Source organism: Anolis carolinensis, chromosome 4, assembly GCF_035594765.1.
Source record: "Anolis carolinensis isolate JA03-04 chromosome 4, rAnoCar3.1.pri, whole genome shotgun sequence".
NCBI lineage: Eukaryota > Metazoa > Chordata > Lepidosauria > Squamata > Dactyloidae > Anolis > Anolis carolinensis.
In genome coordinates, this window is record NC_085844.1 from 88,026,394 (window position 1) to 88,047,648 (window position 21,255).

The window sequence follows — 21,255 nt, forward strand, 5'->3', positions numbered from 1 at the left end:
TTAACAAAGAATAACAAGTTTATTGCGTACAAAGCTTATGGTTGCAGGTTGATTGATTTACTTATGGAACTTTAGATAAACAAGTGGTTTAATAACTCTTATAACCACCACAACAGTAGTCTTTGGTGTAAATCCACTCTCACTCTCCTACTGATGATATGAATTGTAGCGAACTTTAACCTCAGCTGAGCTCCTTAGTGAACAATGTCCCAACTACAATAAAACTTTTAATTTGATCTACTACCGACCAAATCCCTGATCACTAGTCTTTTCTCAACTAGAGATCTTAACTAGGCTTCCTTTAGTCTGCCTTGACTAAAGATTTTTGGCCAGGCCTGTCTCCTCAGCCCTTCTTGACTGAAAAGCCTCCAGCCACGCACACACACACTCTCACTCCGGCTTCTCTTTTTTAAAACTGCCCTTTTTCCTTTTCTTGGCTCCGCCCACTTCTCCCTCTGATGAGCTAGCCAGCTTCGTCTCCTTGGTAACCGCACTACTGTGGATTGAAACAAGATGGCTTCTGTTTCAGCTACTGTTAACTAAACACAAATACATACTCCAACAGTCAAAATTAAACACAACAACTATGACTTCTCCACAGGGGTGATCTAATCTCGCCAAGGAGGGAGTTCCATAGTCGGGGGGCGGGGGCAGGAATCATTAAGAAGGCCCTGTCTCTCGTCCCTGTCAAATGCACCTGTGATGGTGGTGGGACTGAAAAGAGGGCCTCCCCAGAAGATCTTAGTCTTCATGGTGGTTCTTAAAGGGAGATGCATTCAGACAGGTAAACTGGGCAGGGGCCATTTAGGGCTTTGTAGGCCAAAGTTAGCACTTTGAATTGTGACCAGTAGCAAACAGGCAACCAGTGGAGCTGACATAACACAGGAGTTGTGTGCTCTCTATATGCCGTTCCAGTTATTAACCTGGTTGCCTCTCGTTGGACTATTTGTAGCTTCTGAACAGTCTTCAAAGGCAAACCCACATAGAGCGCATTGCATAGGGACATAATGAGAGCATGGACCACTGTGGTCAAGTCTGACTTCCCAAGGTATGGGCGCAACTGGTGCATAAGTTTTGTATGAAAGCCCCACAGGCACTTCCGCAACCTGGAATTCCAGGCTCAGCGATGAGTCCAAGAGGACTCCCAAGCTGTGAACCTGCACCTTCAAGGGGAGTATAAACCCATCCAGCACAGACTGTAACCCTATAACCTGTTTGGCCTTGTGACTGACCAGGAGGACCTCTGTCTTGACTGTATTCAACTTTAATTTGTTTGCCCTCATCCAGACCATCATAGTGGCCAGGCACTGGTTCACGACCTGGACAGCCTCCTTAGCATCTAGTGGAAAGGAATAATAGAGTTGGACGTCATCTGCATACAGATGGAATTGAACTTCAAAACTCTGGATGATTTCACCCAACGGTTTCATGCAGATGTTAAACAACATAGGAGACAATAATGAACCCTGTGGGACACCACAGGACAATGGCTGCGGGGCTGAGCAGGTGTCCCCCAGCAACACCTTCTTGGTGCGATCCTCCAGGAAGGACTGGAGCCACTGCAGAACAGTACCCCCAAGACCCATCCTCACGACGTGAACCAGAAGTGTACCATAGTATATGGCATCGAAGGCCACTGAGAGGTCCAGGAGAACCAACAGGGACACATTCCCCCACCAAGTTGTCTGCGGAGATCAGTGACCAGCCTCTGTTGGGCAGACACTCTTTGCCCCTGTATTGTGCCTCCTCCTCCCTTTAACAATTGGGCTACCTCCTCACCATTGATCACATGGCTGGCCACCTCATTCTGACCTCAGATCAAAAGACAGGGCTCTTCCATGGAGGTGTTTGGCTGGGAAGGCAGTAGCAGCAGCCATAGGAGAAATAAACTTTTCTTGTGAAGTCCCCGGTCTATCCCCTCACCAATGATCTCATGTCTAGGTTTAGCTGGAAAATGGGTGGTGGCTTCAGTGCTCTTTTTTATTAATGAAATAATAAATGGGATTAACTGTGGTAGTGTTAACCATACCCATTATCCCTGACAATAACACTAAACATTTTTAATGGTGACATTTCTAAGAAATTGCAGATCAGAAAGTGCATTTTGAAATGTGTATCAAAGCCTAAAAGAAGCACTTTCACTGTTAAAACTATCATACATCAGAATAGAAGTGATTTTTTTTTTTGCTGGTGTGGACAAGGCCCCGTTTGATAGTAGCTGACAAGATATCAGATGTAAGCATTTGTCTCATCATATATTATGAGCATTGGTTCCTCAATGGTCCCTCACTATTCATCACTGAAATATTTTATGACATTTGCAGGGCAATATATACTTGGAGAGTGTGGATGAGTAACTGTTTGGGGTGACAACTCTAATAATTTCTATTCAACATTGGGGATTCTGGGGGTTGTAACTCCAAAGGTAATTTTACAAGGTCTGATAAATCAGATCATAAGCTCAGGTCAAGTTCACTGGTCCCAAGTGTTGGCTCTCCAGTTTCAGCAAAGATCTTATCCAGCCATACTTGAAAATGTCAGAGATGAAACCTGGGAGCTTTTGCGTAGAATATATGTGCCCTACCGCTGAGTTACAGCCATTACTCCACTTGTCGCCAAAACATACGAGTGTCTCTCAGTTCTTTTTAACAGCCATAAGAAAAATCAGCTTGTTCTTTCCCCCAGAGCACTCTGTCGACATAATTATTCTCTCTCTATTACAGCTGCTTTAATTCTGTCTCTGACCAGTGGCATTATTCCTGGTTTAATTTCATACACATGACAGCAAAATGTGGCCCTTGGCCTCCACATGTTAGAATGTTCTTAATGTAAATGTATTAAAGAAATAGGTCATACAAATGGGAATGTAAAATGTTCGGATATTGCCCCTTATCTTTTAAATAAAACTCTTAATTTGACACCAGTGCAAGAAATAGAAATTATTTCTCTCTGGGCTTTCATGTGAGCTGTCAGGATGATAAAATGGAATATGCTTTTAAACCAGGCTTTTCATGGACAGCTGGTTCATCATCATTAGTATGGATATACTTATTAATATCTAGGCCACCCAATTCTACAGGCCTTTGATTGGAGCTTTTGAGAGAACACGTCTGTTCCAATCATTTGTTGAAGGACTGGATATAGCAAAGCCTCTTGTGAGAATGAATTCTGGGTCTGTTTATTCTCAGCATTATTGGTGGCCTTTTACAAATGCATTAAGGGATAAGTTCTGTTTTTCTCCTTGCAGATGAATAACAGCCACATTACATACATGCACACACCTGTCGCCTTTAGAAGGCAATTTGTGTAGGCTGCAAGAGTTCCAATTTTCTAGGATAATCAGTCTTTTGTAGTGATTGTCTTTGCCAAATCATAACCCCTCTGTGTTTCTTGGAAATGTTCTAGAAAAAGTTTACTAAGATTAAATAGTGACAATTTCCTTGCTTTTAAACAAATCTGTTTATTTGTGTGAAAATGTGAGAGAAATCTGATTACTTTCAGATATGTTGTGTGCGTGCCTTCAAGTCACCAGTTGACTTATGGTAACCCTATCAATTTCGCAAGGTTTTCTGTGGGCATTGAATACTCACTTGCAGGTGATTTTACCATCTTCTTCCTTTCAAATATAGCCTACAGTATCTGGTATTCATTAGCAGGCACCTATCCAAGTACTAACCAGAGCTGACCCTGCTTAACTTTCAACAGGAGACTTGACCTTGTGCCTTTGGGATACTTCAGGCAACTTGTCAGAAATCTGCTAATATTCATCAGTGAGAGTTAGCTTCCCATTATTTAAGATCAAGTGTCAGGAGGAGTTGTCCTTTTCATTTTCTTTCCTAAATAAGAAGAGGAAATAAAATTTGTTGCCATTCCAGGTGGTGGCAAAGTCACAAAATGATCCCATAGAAGCACCATTTTGACCAGGCAGGAATGACATTTTCACAACTCACTTTTTTTTCTTATTTCATAAGGAAGCAAAATAAAATAAAATAAAATAAAATAAAATAAAATAAAGTCTCTACTATCTTGTCTCAGATACTGTTATAACTCCCCTTCTCCAAAAAATTTAAAATATTTCTGACAATCCTTAAAATTATAACAATAGTTAGGGACCATGTTTCCCAAACCTGTGCCTGAAATCAATAAGAAAGTCTGGACTGTTAAATGAAGTTACCCAAGAGAGTAACTATAATTCATGTTCCAATCCATTTTTTCTCCCTTTGGAATCTCTGGGGTACAAGTGAGCATACACACATCATGCATGCAACTACTGGACAAGAACATTTAGAAAAACCTAACTAAATATGAAGTTAATTGTGTGAGTACAATTCAGGTGTGGGTTTTTTTTTGGGGGGGGATCTGAGTAGCCTCTGGACAATATGGGCAAGGAACTATTATTTCCTAGAAGTTAAACTACTAATAGATGTGATTTCCCCCCCCCCCCCCATATTTTCAACTATATCAGTGAGAGTCATATTACTCTTTACTGCACAGTCCTGAATTTGCCTTTAAGTCAGTGTTCCCCAACCTTGCATCTCCAGATATTGTTGGACTACAGCTTCCTTGGTCATTAAAAACGAGACACATTGGCAAGTGCTTCTGGGAAGTCAAATCTAGCAACATCTTGCAAACCATCACTTTGTGCCTATTATAACATTTCTTCAAAAATGAGCATTAAAATATTCAGAGCAGAACGGGCTAATGGAAAATAAACAGTGTGTCAAGTAGCCTCATCACACTAGAGCATGAAGATGAAGAAAACACTTTTGGCGGTGTGTAGTGCCTGTGTGTGTGGTGCTTTAGTGAATTATCCTTGTAATGAAGTTAATCGAAATATGCAAGTTGCCTCCAGAAAGACAACTCCTGCCAATTGAAAAACACTGAACAAAAATTCTCTTTTTCCCCTTGACAATTATTTTGGGGTTATCCATGATGCCTAACTAAGGACCTTTCTACACTGCCCCAAAGCCCAGGAAGAACTGTGTGTTTGTCCCCATCCCTAACTCAAAACCTAGGCTTTCCCTGGGGGGGGGGGGGGGGTGGATAGATAGCATCCTGAGTCAACCAAAGGTTTATTCTGGCAGGCATCCAGCCATCCTACAGCCCCACATTTTCTTCTCAAAAACGTACACCAGAAAGTTCTCCTGATCTGCAAAAATGATGCTGGGGGGGGGGGGGGAGGGCTTCAGATTCCAGGAGCCAAAGAACCAGAATGGATGTGGGGATTGATCCCTGGAACTGTGGAAGCAGTCCCAGGAGTCAATCCCCACAGGCCCGGCACCTGCAAAGATCTGGACCTTAGCTTCCAGGAAAATTAAATGCCTGGCTCAAGCTAATTCTATGTGTTAGTGAAAACTATGGTTGTAATTACCAATTTCCAGCAGCATTCCAGTTTCCCAAACATATTGGGCCCATTTCATCTGTCTTTCTCCTATGGTCTGGCTTTAAATATAAGAAACTTATCTTCTGAACTGGCGAGTTTACATATATAGAATATCTGATACAGAGATGTACTCTCAATTTATGGAGGGTGGTGGGATGGGGGCCTTCCAGACAGTCACTTAATAAGGAGTAAGGAGGTGGGATTAAAAATCCTGGTACTGTACCTCAATATGAGTCCACTCATGGAGCTATTAGTCCTGGGTAATGGTCCCACGGTGTCCAGAAAGGTTTGATTAGTGAGGAACCGCAAAAGGTACAATGGGACATCCGCCAGAAATGTGCTTTTATTTTTTCCCTAATGATGCTCTGAGATGCACTGCACTTCATAAGCATTTTGCTAAATTGCAGTACTGATGCTGACATAATATAGTCTGCATAATAGATTTTCTGTCATTTCTCCTCTCCCTCACTCCTGGTACCTCCAGGTTTGCCCTCTTGAACCCCGTTTCCCTTTGGGGTCACTTGTCTGCAATATGCTGTTGCCCACTGTTTAATTTCAAGCTCAGTTTCCTTTCAGTGACACATAGGAAATGAGTACAAAAGAATGGTTGGAGATCATTCTCATGGGAATTGCTTTCTTCTTTGCTACCTGTGTGTCAGTGGCTCCATCTGTTTACACCCCCGTCAGCTGTTTTGGAAGTTTAAAATGAGGATAAGCAATGGAGTAATCTACACCAGTGTATCACAAGGAACAGCTTTTTATTGGGGGGGGGGGGGAGGAATGCGGGGATAGACAGTTTTGATATCGGATTTTATGTGAACAATTTCATCATGTGTTTTGCATATAGTACCATGATCAAGCACACATTATCGGTGTTCATATTGTAACCATCACCCTCTTTATCCCACTTTCTACCAGGTTTTCGGGTCTATGTATATGAACCCTGGGAACACAATGGGTGTGCCTTTGCCATCCCTGTTTATGCGAAGGGACTTGTGTGAGATAAAATGCTTAAACAGGGAAATATTCTATAGCTCTTCACTGTCTTAATTGCAAGCTGCACATCAATTTGGGCCATTTGTAGATACTAGGTACCGCTCCGGCGGGAAGGTAACGGCGCTCCATGCAGTCATGCCAGCCACATGACCTTGGAGGTGTCTATGGACAACAGCGGCTCTTCAGCTTAGAAATGGAGATGAGCACCAACCCCCAGAGTCAGACATGACTGGACTTAATGTCAGGGGAAACCTTTACCTTTTACCGTGTTTCCCTGAAAATAAGATAGTGTCTTATATTAATTTTTGATTCCAAAGATGCGCTAGGTCTTATTTTTAGGTGATGTCTTATTCTTCCATGAAGAAGAATTCACATTTATTGTTGAACAAAAAAAATGAACATTTATTATATACTGTACAGTAGTTGTCATGACAAACCAGTATAACCAGACAAACTGAATCCTATCAAGAATTTCTTGTTACTACCATTATTTCCATGAACAACAATCTATGGTATGCACATTTATGAATCCTGTATGCTCTGGTGTTCTGTTTGGCAGGCATGTTTCAAACAAAAACTTTTCTAGGTCTTACTTTTGGAGGAGGCCTTATATTTAACAATTCAGCAAAACCTCTACTAGGTCTTATTTTTAGGGGATGTCTGATTTTCGGGGAAACAGGGTAGGCATGTACAATCCATAAAAATGGTTCAAAAGTACTTACAAAACTAGGGAGCGCTGGCACAACATTTCTAAAGTGTTTCTAAAGTTTAGATGATGAAAATTTCAGAACTCTAATGAGACTAATGAAATTTCATTTCTATTTCATTAATGGCAACTGCACATGTGCATTAAAGAAAATATCTCTGTCCATGGGGAAAATTCAGGAGCTCCTATCTCCCTCATTTTTAAAACTGTTGAAATTAAACTTTCTACAATGGTAGAACATGTTTACCACTGTTAGCTCACCAAATTTCTGAATGTTTGACTTACCCACTGATTTTTGGTGAATTTCCAGTTTTTATAAAAATATTTTAATATTTTAAAAAAAATCTGTTCCTGGTTTGAAAGTATTGTTTCCTGTTTTATTGTATGGTCTTTATTTTGGAAGTTGTTGTTCTACTCCAGAAACATTGTTTTTCTGGCAGAAAGCATGTTAAATTGGTGGAGACTCAACAAAGGAAAATGTGCTATATTTACGTCACCTTCACTTCACTTTATTTCTTAATTAGTCTCTCTCCACCAGAGTGCTCCGAGCGACTTACAATTTAAAATATCATTCCACAATATAAAACATTCAACATAAAAACATTCAACAGTGACTATTTGGCAAATTATATCTGATTTACTTAAATGCACAACCAAACAACCAAGTCTTGAGCGCTTTTACAAAAGGTCGCAACTCCAACATTGCTCTAATATATGGAGGCAACGAGTTCCACAGAACTGGAGCATAGGCAATGGCCCTTGCACAAAGACAAAGTTTTTGCAGAGTAATAAACTTTTATCATGTTTTTATGACATAACCAATTAAGAGCTGCCACCCAGGAACATAAACTATAGTACCGACACCATCAAAGAACAGAGATTGGCTTATTTATTAGAGAGAGATCAATCGTCCTCCTCTGCGGGAGGGACATACCTCTCTCTCCTCTATCCTGATTAGTGCCTTCTGATGCTGATGCAGTCTGGGAAATGTAGTTTAGGTCAGGCCTCACTTCCCAAACCACATTTGTGTGTACACATAATTAAATTACTATAATTTGGAAACTTTAGGGACTCCTATCTCCCTCATTTTTAAAGCTATTTGGGAGAATCTTGCTACAATGGTAGAATACATTTACCACTCTTTTCCCATCAAGTTTCATAACATTTTGCTTATCCATAGATTTTTAGAGAATTTTCAAAAAAATTAAAAAATTTTTTTAAAAAATGCTACAAGTGTTAGCTCCTTGAATTGTCTGTCCAATGACACAAGATAACAGGGGGTAATTCTCCTCAACTTTCAAAAAGTACTCATACATCTACTGATATTAGGGATCTTTTTATATATATAAACGGACTGTTTAGGGGGAGGAACAACTTCCCCTCTCTTCTATTGATTGGTGCATTCTCATTCTGATGCATACTGGGAAATGTAGTTTAGGGCAGGGCCTTTTGAATTCTTTGGCATAGGGCTGCTCCCCTTCCCAAACTACATTCTGTGCTGTTCCCAAAACGCAACACTCCCAGCCTTCATGCTGAGAGCTGAGAAGCAAGCCAAAGTCTTCAAGCAGGGAAGCCATTACAGGGAAAGGAATTGCAAGGAAGGCAGGTATAGTAGCTTTATGCTTCCTTCCATTATTAGCAGCTTGCTTTCTTGCCCAGCACTGAATGAAACTGTCTAGGAACCTTCTGGGCTTTACTAAACACTAATAAAAAGTATGGGGGTCAGATTCTCAAGTTTTTGGAGTGAGTCACTCTAACATTTAGAAAGACTTTTGACTTACAGAACATGATTTCTTACGATTTCCAATTTTATACAATTTATTTGCATAACTCTAGTAGATTCGAATTACCAAAATAAAATGCAGGAAGCCCCCACCCCAAAACCAAATTAACCAAAACATCCTTCCCCTCACAAAATTTTGGAAAAGTTTACAGCCACAAAATTGTCCTACCAGTGTCCCAAGTTTCATCCTAACGGCTCAGATCAGAGCTGAAGACGAAGATGAAGAGCCCCTCTCTCTCTTGTATCTGAGTCTGCAGAAGAGTTGGAATAGCAAACTGGAAATACTAGATCTGCAGAGGCAATTCAAGAGCCTCAAACAAATAAGGAGGATGAATAGGGCAGAATCAGGAATTCCCAGTAGAAGAGCAGAAGTTGAATATTCCAGCTCAGCTGTAGTTGAGAGCAGAGGGGATTCAGCTGAGAAGATCTCACTGGCTGGCTCAACAGGTGAGAGCAATTGAAAAGGGACTGGTTTGTTGCTGGGAGCAATTTTTATTGAACTGTACATCCAGAATCCCTGATGTTGAACTCTTGCCTTGGACCTTGACTCTTGTTGGATTTGACTACACTTTGGAAGATGGTTTGGATTTGTTGATACTGCTTGGCTTGAACCCTGGACTGAACTCTGACTTTTCCTGTGCTTTGCCTCTGCTGCTGTATGACCATGGACTAACTGACTTTATGACTGGTGAGTGGCTGCTTTGGCAGGGATTCCTGTATAGATTCTTGCCATACAAATGATGGAGAAACAAACCTCTAAAGTTTCCCCTAAAGGGACTTCCCAAAGGCATCTAGTCCAACCCAAGTCAAAAGGCTGTGATTGAAAAAAAATGTTAAAATTAAAAATCCTACAAGTTTGGCAACTTTCATCCTGAAAGCTGTAAAAAAATGAAAGCCCAAAGTTCTCTGAAGCTGAGAAAGTGTGACTTTCCCAAGGTGCTTAAATTGCTTTAATTGAAAATATTCTAAAACTCAGTGAATGACCAGACCTTTCTGAAGTTTTGCTGGAATGATGTCCTACTCATGTTTTGTCATTGTGCAGAAATTCTAAACGATATCTCTTTTTAATGAAATATTTTAAAAATTCTTTAAAAATTCTAAATATCTATGGATGAGTGAAATGTTCATAAACTTACAGTTGTGAATGCGTCCTACAAGTGCCCCAAGTTTTATCCTGATAGCCACACCTATTTTCAAAATATTTTCAAGACAAAACTGGGGCCAACCAAAACTTGAAACAGATTTCTGTCATTTTGTATACCCCTATTAAGCATAAGATTTCAAGGATAGGACTGCAGCTCACAGAATAAACCCTGAAAACATTTATAAATATCTGGATCACAGTATTTCTATTGCCTACATTCTATAATTAGTCCTGATTAGAGTTTGTTATTGTTGTTGTTTGCACACAAATCATATCACAGGGTTTTCTTTACAGGATTTGTTCAGAGAATGTTTTGCCTTTGCCTTTTTCTGAGAATGCGGGAGTATGACTTGTTTATAGTTACTTAGTGGATTTCCATGGTTGGGTGGGGACTCAAATCATAGTCTGCAGAGTCATAGTCCAACACTCAAACCACTACACAATCCTAGTTTTCTTCTGATTAGAGAAGAGCCATTGAAGCAGTGAAATTTACTTGTGTGTTAAATCATAATCAGCAACTGATTAAATAAGTCTACTCAAGAAAAGTCCATCCTATACCTTATTATTTTCATATTGCACCTCTTTTCCTTGCCACAGCAGGAGAAGCTAATGGTCTTGGAGGAATAATCTGTAAATAATTCATTTCATATAAAAGTAGTTATCTGAAATTTCACTGAAATTCAATCAATTTATTAATGCTCCAACCCATGGTCATATGCATTTATAGAAACAATATCAAACAAACATCTGTACAAAACACTGTAAAATCCAATAGTAGTTATCATCTCACTAGTGTTTGGGAAAGGAGATTTGCCACCAATGCAGTCTGAGGCTGAAACTACACTGCCAAACAATTCACTTTAAACTGTATTGGATTGCATTATATGGGTCTATACTGATAACATAAATGCACTTCAAACTGCATTATTTGGCAGTGTAGATTTAGCGTTCATGCCCTTCTACACTAAACCAAAATGTGAGTAGAAATGAAAGCAAAAAGAACCTGCTTCTGCTCACGTTCTAGTCTCCACCCCCAATCCAAAACCCAGGCTTTCCCCTTGAGGATGGCTGCATACTATCCCAATTGAAATCAGGATAGCATGAAGCCACTCCAAAGCCCCAAATTTTCCTCCTAAAACTTACTAAAAGGTTCCCTGACAGCTATGGAGCCTTTTCTCGCATCCTCCTGATGGAGGAAATGATGCCTGAGGAGTTGGGAAGGGTGAAGAGGAAATTCCCTCCTCCTCCTCCCTCGGTATCCTAACATGACATTTCCGCCATCAGAAAGGATGTGAGGAGAGGCTCCATGGCTGTCAGGGGCCTTTTTCAATAAGTTTTAGGGAGAAAATTTGGAGCTTGGAGGTAGGGGTGGGTGGCCTATCACAACATTAGTCTCCAGCCCAGAAGTGCAAGATGGCTGTCTAGATTGACTTCCGGGAAATGTGTGACACGTCCTGAGAGTCAATTCACACAGACCCAATGCCTCATCAGACCCAGATCTTTCATAAATTAATGCGGAGTAAACCAGGGAAATCTGGTTTACTCTGCATTAATTTGCTTTTACCGGAGGTGTCATTTGGATACCTCTGGTAAAAATGAGACACGTCTTGAATTAAAGGCCTGTCTGGAAGGGCACTGAATGGGTAGAGTCACTTAAGGTTTCTGCCTCCAGTACACTTACAAGACACTAACCCCCTCCAATCTGAGGGAGACATATATCTGATTAATTGTGCTTGGTCCTCTAATATCGCCGCCGCCGCCAGCAACAACAAAATAAAGATGCGAGAGAATTGCAGCTTTACTGCATGTGAAAATGGCTTGCTAGCAACTAAAAACAACAGTGTGGCTCAATCTACACTCCCATATAATGCCATTTGAAACTGCATTGAAGTTTTACTGCATTGAACAGCATTACACTGCATTGAGCCTACACTGACCATATAATGCCATTTCAATTGCCATTATATGGCGGTGGAGATGGGCCTTCTATACAGGATTTCCATTTTTTCACAATGTTCTCATTGGCAAGGGTGCTATAAAATTCCAAATCTTCTAAACAACCCTGATACATTCTTTTGTGAGACTGTTGCAAATGTTATCCTTGAGATTAGTAAACTTTAAGAATGCTTTCTTTTCATCTGTGACTTCCTCTTGTCGTATATATATGTTGTGATTTTGTTGTTATATGCCAGCAAAGGCTGTGTGTGTAGATGGGCCCTCTATTTCTGTACTGCTATATGGTTAATGTGTGTATGTAAACACACACAGAGAGATGAAGTAAACAGTAACATTTTATTGTCTTAGTGAAAATGCCTACAAATATTTCTTCTGAAATGTTCCTTCCCCAGATATTACACATTTTTTTACCAGAAATTTTTCTCAGAGCAGGAACAATTAGTAATAGAATCCATTGTTTCTGTGGATGTTTCTTTAATCTTGACAAATTTAAATACATCCAAGCTATCAAAAATTAAGATCACTAACTTGTTTGCTCACCTTTCCCAATAGCAATATTGTGAAAAGGAAAATGTTTAGCAATGGAATATTGTTCTTTTAAAATTAAATAGGGTGTCATGGGAGAATTCCTGCTGTTCTCTGATTTAATACCACAGTCCTGGATGCAGATCCTGTTTAGAATAGTCCTTCTGTTGCAACACAACTGGGAAAAAGCACAATAAATAAAAAGAAACTGCCCTTCTCAGAATGTAAAATTGTCCCTGCCCCTTTAATTTAAACACAGACAAATAAAGAAACACTAAGCATTCTTCAGATGTCTGATACTTAATCCCTAGCTGGATGAGAAGCTGCATTTACAAAGAAATGCTGATTTCCCAGCCCAGTCCAACATCTGGGATTGTACATATATAAGCTGCAATCAAGCACATCAGCTGCTAAAGAATGTGAGCTGGATTTAGTTCTCCCTTCCTATCAAACAACTGACCTGGATGATTGTAATTTCTTTTACAGAGATATAAACACAGAGAATTGAACTGGGGCCAATGCACGCAAAATTTGATAGAAAAGGCTTAAGAAGAGTGTATACTGCATTTTGCTGCGTTTTTCTGGATGGACATGTTCCTCATTCTTTCCCCTGTTAATTGGTCAAGAGGTCTACAGCACTGAAGAGGTTTATATTCAATGTGTCTCTGTTTTATGAGGGTATCTGGAACTAAGACTTTCAATCCTGACAGAATTCAGTAGAAGTCTTTATTTGAATAGACCATACACATTTGATCGTTTGTAGTACAATCTCATACTTTTGCAACAATGTGCGAAGGACATAGACATGTGACTTCTTGTTACATTCATTGTCATCCTTACCTTTAAAATAGCTCAAGAAACCTTTCTCTACCTTATTCTACTTCTTACAGGAATTTTCCCAAGCTACATAAATTTTCTGGCACACATTACACACTCTTAAAGCATGCGTAAGGTATCCCCCAACTGAATAGATCTTTGTTCACATTCCAGCTATATTGATTGTTTATGGTTGGGAAAGTTTTGCCACATTAGTAGACTCTTCTGCGTCAGTGGCTAGGAAAGAAGATTTTTCTATGACACAATGAAGTTATTACAATTCATGGATTCAAGGGAGAGTAGGACTGCTAAGCCCCAGCCGTGTGAAACCTTTTCACCCAGACACCATGCAGGGATGAGAGAATCCACTAAGTAAAGTTTATTAAGAAAAAGATAAACAATAAGAAAATGCACAATCAAAATAAAAATAAAAATCTCAAAGACAAATCCAGAAACTTCAAAGTTGTGGAGTGTATGTGACAATCGGTTTCATGAATCAGTCCATAGGTATTCAAAAACTTGGAACTTCATTTTGAGTCAATTCAGTGAAACAAGGCAAAATCCATACATTTGATCAAAGTTATATCCAGAAATTGAGAACAAAACAGAGAATAAACCAGATTAAAAAACAAACAAACCATGAAGCCATGAACAGGAATTAAAATACAGAAACTTGAAACTAAACCAAGAAGGCATGAACAAGACACAAAATTCAGAAACTTGAACACATGATGCAAGGCCATGGAATTTAAGAGTTGTTCCCACTTGAAATGCAATGTTCTCACAAAGAGTGGTCCGCTTGGAACTCACTTGAAAGCTTCAATTCCATCCCATGACATCACTGGTTCTTTGCTGCTTATCTCGAAGCTGCTGGAAAAAGCGAGTCTGTCTCTCTTTCACACTCTCTCAGTGTAGCTGCAGCTGCTCTGATCTAGGAAAAAACTCACAGTTCTCCACATTACTCTCAGGAGCAAATTCTGGCAGATTCTCATGGGAACAGATTTTGCTTTCTCTAACATCCTGAGAACTACCAGGAGATTCACTAACACATCTCTCCATGCCACTTCCACCCCCCAAAACTCCCTCCTGAGACCACACAAAATCCTCTTCCTCATCCTCTGAAGCATCAGATTCTTCACAAACCACAACAAGGATGTGTAAAATCCAGAATAGACCAGACCTAAAACTTATCCCAGTTCTTCTTCTTACTAATGGCAATCTTGAAAAGTCAATTCTGGATTGAACTATAATAAATGAAGTTTTCTGTCCACTTCACTAGTTATGAGATTGCACTTTACAATGTTGCAAATGCTGGAGATTCACATTGATGGTTGCTAATAGCCAATTATGACACCAAACCCCATCTTTCATCCTGGAAGGGCCCCAACTAAAGCATTTCCAAGACTGCATATGGAGGCATTGGGAAAATGATGACTACAGTGCTCTCCTGGTAATTAGGCACCTTGAGACAAGCAGCTGCAGCAGGACCCCAAGGGTATCTCCAACTGTCTGTTTTCAATGGGCCCTGTGATCAAAATAACACTGTCACCATCATTTCCCACCTTGGTGCCTCAGAAATCTTTCAGCTAGGGTAATGTCAGGCTGAAAAGCTAGAGTTTTATGGGTTTTACATAACTCCATCATTGTAGTTATGCTGGTGATGCAGATTCGTGGCCACTAAAAGGAGTGAAAGCCCATAACTCTGTGGCTGAAAGAAGATAGATGGTAAAAAGTCTTGACAAATCTTCAATAAAAGAGGGTCCAGAAGTATTTCTTAGTGGTAAATAAAACATTCTTATATTATTTTAATTCATTCCTCCAGACAAAACTAAGTATCTAATGCTTTTAGTATGTAACTGAATGCCTTTTCTTCCTCACAAAGGTTTAAATAGCTGGAACATTGATGATGACCTGAGCTAAACCAGCATATGCTGCCGAATTAAACCCTTTGTGATGAGATCACTTAATTGACTGGTGGATTTGTAGCTTTGGCTTAGTTGGTGATTTTCGTCATTTTCTGTTCTAGATGGTTTCTGATTGAATACATTAAGGCATTGTCCTAAAACCTCCTTCTCAACTGTCTCCAAGTTATACTTTTAAACTGTTCTTTCAGTTCCATTCAATTCTGTTCCAAGTTTTTCAATCATCCTAGCAACTTACTGAGATGAAAATCGTCATATATCAAGGGTAAACATATTGTAATGAGTCAAATATGTTGTTGAGACAGAACATCCTGTTCTCCAATTTCTGTTTAAGGAAAAAAGATGTAACAGATGGCTAATAACAAAAATCTTAATTGTTAAGTTAGTAAGAAGCATGAAATAGAGGAGTTCTAACTTTCATCTAGCAAATAATTCAGATTTCAATGTTAGCCTTAGGCTGTTAACCAATTGTAATAAGTATTTTTAAAATTCATTTATCACATCTCAGCAATTGTCTTCGTTTTGGGATCACCCCTCCCCAAGAAATCAAGACCCATTTCTATTTTTGTGTGTGTTAAGATTGTTCTCTTGTTTTTTATTTCAAAGCTTAAACTTAAATTCTTATAAACTTATTTTGAACACATTTTAGGAGGGGAGAAGGGGAGATTATACAAAAAAACCCAAATCTGTCCTCCATTATATCTCCAGCTTTGGGGGTTAGCATCTTAGCTAAGACCATCATCTGTGATTCAAGAATAGCTTTGGCATGAATTGGCATTTTCTTGGGCACTTGCTTGATCATATAGCAGACCCTAGTTTCAGTTGCTTTTGGGTGTTGCATTTTTAGTCTTTCAAAAATTTGGCTTTCAGATTGAATTCAATTGATTGATGCAAGATCTGGTTAGATTTTGTGTACATTTAGGGACTCTAATTTCTTTCTATTTTTATACTGAGAGAGACAAAGAGATAATAGAAAAGTTATTTTTAAAGTTATTCATTACCGATTATTTTAAAAACTGAAGTAGTCTTGTGCATTTGTATAAAATCGCTACCAGTTTCTGTTTGTTCAATTTGTATGGTCCTGTTTCCATGTCTGTCCAAACATATTAGATAAAAAGAGCCTTGTTGTGGAGCTATAAATTAGAGGAGATGTTATTCTTCTATTGCCTCAAAATAACAAATAAGAAAAAATAATTCTAACTAAAATGAAAGATGCAAAAGGAGAACACAGAACCATAGATGCCATAAAATGAGTACAAAAAAGATACCAAGATTAAGCACTTAATTTTGAAACGTCTGTAGTGAGAATCATTCTCTTCCCTGACTTTTGTGAAAGGACCACATTTTGCCACATACCGTATATACTCGAGTATAAGCCAACCCGAATATAAGCCGAGGCACCTAATTTTACCACAAAAAACTGGGACAACTTATTGACTCGAGTATAAGCCGAGGGTGAGAAATGCAGCAGCTACTGGTAAATTTCAAAATAAAAATAGATACCAATAAAATTTCATTAATCGAGGCATCAGTAGGTTAAATGTTTTTGAATATTTACCATATTTACCATATTTACCATATTTACCATATTTAAAGAAAAACAAACTAGCTCTATAAGTGGAAAAGAAGGGGCAACAAAAACAATATGGTATCAATAATAATAATAATAATAATAATAATAATAATAATAAACTTCATTTGGATCCCACCCTATCTCCCCATGGGGACTCAGGCCAGCTGCCAACATAGTAACAGGCAAACATTCAATGCTTATATAAACAATACAGAGCTAAATATAGATCTATAATTATAGATACTAATTTCACATATGCATTTTCCCCTGGTACGTTTGCAAATCCTTTCTCTCTGTGTGTGTGTGTGTGTGTGTGTGTGTGTGTGCATTTCTCCGACAATATTTGCAAGCCATATATATATATATATATATATATATATATATATATATATACACACACACACACACACACACACACACACATCCCTAACCGAGTGGGGGGGGGGGATTGACTTCCAGTCTTCAATCTTCCAATACATATCATCTTCATAACAGTTCTTCATTTAGGTATTTCTACAGGTTTGACCAGTCCGTTTCTCTAATTGGGTAGCCGTTGTTCTTTTTAGTCCAATAAGTCAGTTTATCCATGTTTTTAATACTTTCATAAGATTAATGAATATATATATTTCTTCTTCCTGACTTGTAAGGGCATCTTTCCCTTTTCAAAACATTCTCTTGATTAAGAGGGAAGGGAGGCTTTGCAAAAGAAAACACACTGATAAGGGAGGGTAAGAGAGAAATATATCATATATTGCAAGCAATAGCCTGCAGGCTCCATTGCCGGTCTTGACCTTGACTCTTTTATAAGCCAAGGGAGGCTTTTTCAGCTTAAAAAAGGGCTGAAAAACTCAGCTTATTTTCGAGTATATATGGTACATGTTTCCTCTAACATGTTTATGTTTAACCATTCATAATATGAAATAAAATGTTTATGTCCATTAATAGTAATATTTCCTTTTCCTACATTCACTTTAGGATAAGAGTTAGCTTGCATCTGAAAACAAGACATCCATTTGGTACATTGAAGTGAATGCCCATATAATAGGTGTACACACAAAGAACACCATCAAAGTAAATTGACCATATCATGCTTACCATCTACTCTAATCACTATGTCTAGCTGCAAAAAAAAAAAAAAAAAAGACATTTACCAGGATCTATGCAGAACAAATTATATCAAGCAAGGGAAAACTGACCCAGGTTGTTGCATTTGTTTGCAGCACACATTTATTTATAATAGGGTTATACATTACAAAGTTTGATCTGACATCTGCAGCTTCCTGAGTATACCAAACCCCATTAGGAGCAATTTATATTTCTACTCAAAAAGAAATCTCACTACTTTGACCTGATCACAACAAACAAATTTGTTCCATGCTGTTGATAGCATTAATAGTGCTCTAAATGTTTCAGGAATAATCCAGTTCTCTTGTTGTTTTCATAGACAAGGCTAAAAGGAAAAACAGCTTTTCTTTAAAAAAAAATGCAATATGAAAGAAAGAGAGTTGAGGGGATAGATATAGTTCTATTATGTGATCACAATTACTGGGAGCTAGATGGGGCATAATTTTGTGGGAATTAAAACTTTCCAGTCCCTTCCCAAAATAGATGACTTGAAAACACAGATACCTCGTCCCTTTCTTTTTTCATTTTTCTATTGCCCCAGACCTACCAAAATCTGCAATACTCATTGGAGTTTTTCAGTTATTTTCATATGTTCACATGTTTTAACTGCTTAAATAATTTGGATGTGTACAGTGTCCCAAGAGCTTGTGGTGTAGGGCTGAATGTAACAAATCTAATGAGGAAATAATAAATATTTGAACTCTCCCAGGTGTGACGGACCATTTAGTCCCATTCTCCCCTGATGTTTTTAAGCTTAGGAAGGTACCATATATACTCAATTATAAGTCGAGGGACAGTTTTAGTACCAAAATGAGGAATTTTGATATGTCACATGGATAAATCAAGATTCATTCCCCTGGCTGCTATGGCCATTTTCCTGGCCAAGCATCAAAAAAGGCCTTTTGCCACTCTACTAAAAGACAGGAATGGTTCCTTTCTTCTTTTTTGATAGAAGCTAAGGTACAATGTTCACACACACACACACACACACATCCACAAACAAACACCACCACCACCACCACCATTTCGCTCAATAAAGTCACAAAAGACAAGACATTTGTCCTTTGTATTAGAACCTAAAATTGGCATTCCTTGAGAGGAAGCATGAAAGAGATGCCACCATTTTTTCACCCAATCATTCAAAAATATCAGAACTGACACAATGGCAAAGAGATTAGAGAGAGTCACTACTTCTTTCAGGTTCTCCTGGGATGGATTAAGCTCTTGCTTTTGCCATTCTACCCAGAGAAGGGAATGGGTCCTTTTTTGCTAAGGGTTCGGGTATAGTACATACATTGACACAGGAGGGTTTGGCATGATTTTTTTGGCTAAAATGTCTAGATACATACACCAGTATATACAGCAAATGTGTATGTGTGTTTTCCATTTCCTGCATTTTGGAAAATGGGAAAAGAAATTTTTCTAGGAATAACTTCTCTTCAGATACATTTAACATTTTTGTTTGTATCCAGCAATCTGTTCTGTGATTTTCTCTTTGTCTCTAATACCTCATTATAAAGGGGGGCTTCTGCTTCAACACAACTTTAAGATGCTTGACACATTCCACAGCAATCCTCTCTGAACCATTATAATTTATTGCTTGCATTACTCTCCTGTGACATTATGTATGTAGATTGCTCTCTAAATATATACAAAACCCAGTAATAATAATAATGGCCAATATATTTCCTTGACTGCACAATAGAAGTGGGAAACTATGTGTGCTTTTTTTTGGGGGGGGGGGGGAGATGTACTATTCTAAACTTTTAATATAATGAAAAATTATATTGGAGCTGTAATAACTTTTGCTTATGCTTCGGTAAGTACATTCATTAAAGTTTTAATTTGCAGAGATCTTGCATAGAAAAAAATCAAATAAGCATCTCTTGTTCCTGCCGACTTAAATATGAAAAAAATCCTCTGCTTAATTCATGAAGAACTTCCTTCATTTTATATTCATTCTTCCTCTTGGATTTACAGAGCTGCCCCACTGTTTGCGTAAAACATCCAGGGCTGTGCACAGAGGGCTCTTTCAAAATAGTTAGAATAATAGTCTGGTAGCAGAGGGTTTTCTGTGAGTGTGTAGGTGTGTACACGTCTGTTGAAACCAGTGTCAGTCTCAGTCTAAATCTAATTGTTGGATTTTTTTAACAGAACCACATATTCAGAAACAGTATGTGGTTGTAATTTTATATTGCACTGGGATAATGTTAATGGGTTTTTGTTTGCGCACAACATGTACTTATATCTGAATTGTGGCCATGCTGTAAGGAACATTTGATTTTAACATTAGATTTTAGGAAGACTCTTCCTAGATCAGATAGAAAGGGATTCTATTCCAGCATTCTGTGTCCTCAGTAGCCCATTGGATGCCATGGGAGGAAGCCGCAAGATGAAGATGAGTGTGCATCACTCTCCATATACAGGGCTACTGTCTCTTGATTTTTCCACATTTTATTGTATCAGAACTTTGAACTGAAATAGATTTAATTGGCAATATTGCCAGTTGATGTACACAAAATATGAAAGATGAAAAACACTTTTATAAGGACACGTGAATTTTCTTGGTTGCCTAAATACCCACATTATTCTCTGTGTCTTACCTAATGAAGATCTGATGCAACCCAGTACCTCCAAAAATTGTGGAAATACTTGATCGAGCCTATCTGTATGCAATTCCAGTGCCACATGTTCTGAGAGATGTAGTAATTCATGGAAGAATCCTGGATTTGCTGGAGAGCATACTATGCAGATCAAAGGCTATCTCAATACTCTTGGTAAAATTGTATGGTAGTATCATCCATGGTTGTCTTATCCAAAAGTAATTTGAGATATTTTTAAAAACACATTATTTCAAGATTGAAATAATATTTCTCCACCACAAATCTGGCTAGAGATCCACTAAAATATTGAAAAAAAAACAGTCAAGGGAGGCATTATTCAAAGAAGCAATCAAGAGACCAATGATAATTCGGAAGAAGCTGAATTTAAAGTCAGATGAGATGGGAGAAACTATTCATTGAACAATTCTGACCAAAATGCTCCACAAGCATCTTTATAAAAAAGCAGAAGAAAACCTGTACTTTTGGCAGGTTCCCATGGGAACAGCCTTCACTATTCTCCTGGGAACTGTTAAGAGATTCCAAAACATTTCTCTCTGGCCCTCTGGATCTCTTCCAGAATTCCCAGTCTCATCTTCTGAACACTCGGAATCTGACCAGGCTACAACAGAAGAATTCAGAGATGCAGACCTATCCATGGAAACTCACAGCTATAATTGTGGCTAGTAATGTTTCTACCAAGAATTTACTCAGATTTTTTAACTG

The 21,255-nt window shown here is 38.6% G+C and overlaps 1 long non-coding RNA gene across 1 annotated transcript in view; it reads right to left on the minus strand.

The window, feature by feature from the left end:
- LOC103279864 (uncharacterized) overlaps window positions 1-9,370 on the minus strand; it is a 206,838-nt gene extending 197,468 nt beyond the window's left edge. Inside the window, exon 1 of the long non-coding RNA XR_507031.3 lies at window positions 9,038-9,370. This is a non-coding gene — a long non-coding RNA (uncharacterized LOC103279864). The remainder of the gene's footprint in view (window positions 1-9,037) is intronic.
- Window positions 9,371-21,255: the final 11,885 nt, after the last annotated feature.